General features: G+C 34.7%; 1 long non-coding RNA gene across 1 annotated transcript; it reads left to right on the top strand.

The window, feature by feature from the left end:
* The first annotated feature begins 287 nt into the window (after window positions 1-287).
* LOC127138372 (uncharacterized) lies at window positions 288-1,545 on the top strand. Its single transcript, XR_007808756.1, has 2 exons — window positions 288-848; window positions 1,275-1,545. It is a non-coding gene; the product is annotated as an uncharacterized LOC127138372 (long non-coding RNA).
* The last annotated feature ends 1,149 nt before the right edge of the window (window positions 1,546-2,694 follow it).

Here is a 2,694-nt window from a genome sequence, read left to right as displayed (position 1 = left end):
TAAAATTCTAAAATAAATATAAATCACAAAAGAATTCTAATTAATCTATAATTATTTCTAAATAAAAATTATCTAATTAGATTCTAAGATATTTTCCAATTAACACTAAAAAAAATCATTATGAATTAAACTAAAATTCTAAAATAAATATAAATCACAAAAGAATTCTAATTAATCTATAATTATTTCTAAATAAAAATTATCTAATTAGATTCTAAGATATTTTCCAATTAACACTAAAAAAAATCATTATGGTCTTAACAAAAAACAACCAATCGCATGGGGGTGCTGATAGGGATTAATGGGCCAAATCTGGAAGGCCCGAAACAGACCCATCTAGGTTAAACTTAAAACAGAAAAAGGGAAAAGGCATCGTTGCTTTCTCAATAGCCTTTCCCTTTCTGCAGTTTTCAATCGTTCCAAAACTTAGCAAACCCTAAAAAGTTTCTTTCCTCCCGGAGAAGACCGCCGAAGGCGACGGCTTACGGTGGAGCCTCCCTTCTTCTCCGGCCACCCTCCTCAAAACACAACTTAACCCTCTAAATACCCCCTTTCGAGTTCGAATCCAACCTCTAAAAATCCCTAAACCCTTAACACAAAACCGATTCGCCCTGAGCCGACGAGTACGAAGAACAACCAAGAAAGATCAAACGAGGAAGGATCGAAGTCTGAATCGAGGATTCCAAAGAACGAAATGCTAAGGGGTTCGCTCAAACCGGAGCTCAAACGACAAACACCCAGGAGCGAGCAAATGAGATAGACAGTGCGAAATCCAGTATAAATGAAGATTATGCAAGTTCTTTTTAAAACGAGAGGCAAGGGGTTTTACCGTCCAGTAGGGCTTTCAGGTAAATCAACACTTTTCTTCTCTCCTCTAATACTGTTGCGCTTTTGAAGAGGTAGGAGGATCTAACCTCACCTGGGCCAGATTTTCGACGAGAAAACTTTCTTAGATTTTTTGAAAACTTGAGTTTTTGTGAAAAAAGTTCCTCCTTGGATTTTTCTGCTGCGTTATCTTATATCCGATGATCTCTTCACCGATGAATTTTTAAGCCTCAAAAAAACTCAGTCTGTTATGCCTTTTCATTCCCGGTTATTGTGGATTTCATTTTTGTAAATGTGTTACTGTTTTAAGCTATTTTCGAAATGCTTTTTGAGTATTCATGTTGGACTTCTGGATAAAGTGTTAAACTGATTAACTTATTAGTTATTTTTCAGTTCTTTAAGCGCTTATGAAAAGGGCTTTTTTAATTAAGCTATTTTTATCTCTGCAGGTTACAACTTGAAGTGACTTTGATGGGATGGGAGGTGGTTGCGTGAAGCTTCAAGGAAGCAAGTTTGAGGCGTACCAGTTCCAAGGAAGGTTCAACGGTCTCTGGCTTTGGTCTCTTGGGGCAATGGTTCTTATCAATTGAAATTGCAACAGCTTTTATTAAATTAAGATGTAATCAATTAAGTATTTAGGTTAAATGTATATTTGGACTATTTGTAACCTATTGGATTTAAAATCTGTTTATGTAATTACCTTTTTTTTAAGCATTCAAACCTTATTTCCAAATTTTAATTATGCTAATCAATTAAAGCACTTTGAAGCTACAAAATCATTCTTGTCATTCTGTTTTGCTGGTTTTGTTGTTACAATGTTTCTTCCTTTGCGAATCACCATATTCATCTGGATCATGTTTTACCTAAGACATACAAGCTAACGAAGTGACGGAACTTGGAGCGCCGGGAACATCTTCAAAAGATTACCCTCAAACCAAACCTTTATACTTTGATGGCATGAAATATCTAGAATAGGACAATCCCAATTTATTTACTACTATAGCTTATGGCTTGTAATTTCTAAATATGCTTCATTTATCTTTCACAATCAATGCAAACATTTGACCCTTTCACTATTTACTTGCTATTACTTCAATTCACATTCTTCAATACACATACTTTTCAGTCAACAAGGCACAAAAGAAACCAACTAGGGTTACTTGATTTAAAACAACATAATTCTAACTTCAACACATGAATCTGAATATGGTGATTTAATTTAAAACCAACGCATACATGCCTAAAAAAAATGCAAATTTAATTTAGGAATCTACGAAGGACTTAGAATTTGGCATAAATATTTGGGTTGTGTAAATGGACTAATAAATAGTGAGCATAAAAATAATAACATGGCTCTTAATACTTACTAATAAGAAAATAGGTTTTGGATTAGTAATGTAAAAAGATTCAAACCATATTTTAGATTATGAACACGCTTATGCAAATGGGCCTTTGAAACAAAAAGATCTCATGGGTAAACCACAAATGGCCGGACAAAATTGGGGTATGACAGCTGCCCCTATTTAATTACCTCAAACCGGTAAGTGATAATGACAGTAGTCTTTACGCATTCACGGTGGGAGATAATTAAATACAAGAAGACCCAAATTTTGTCCTAGGCAATGCAAGGAAGAAAATACAGGAAGAAAATGCGGTGAGAAATGGAAAAAAGACATCATTTCACAGTAAAATGGAACAGTCAAGACTTTCTAGGAGTCGTCAGAACAGTATCTTGGACATCACAGTCGAGATATGTTAGCAATGGAATGACATCCCTAGCTAAAACTCAAGATTTTTCAAGATGCTAGAGCAGTATAAAGAAAATCTGGCATGACACTCTTCATATTGATGAAGCAGCATCTCAACAGT

Source organism: Lathyrus oleraceus, chromosome 4 (genome assembly GCF_024323335.1).
Source record: "Lathyrus oleraceus cultivar Zhongwan6 chromosome 4, CAAS_Psat_ZW6_1.0, whole genome shotgun sequence".
NCBI classification, from domain to species: Eukaryota; Viridiplantae; Streptophyta; class Magnoliopsida; order Fabales; family Fabaceae; genus Lathyrus; species Lathyrus oleraceus.
This window is presented reverse-complemented; position numbering and strand designations above follow the sequence as displayed.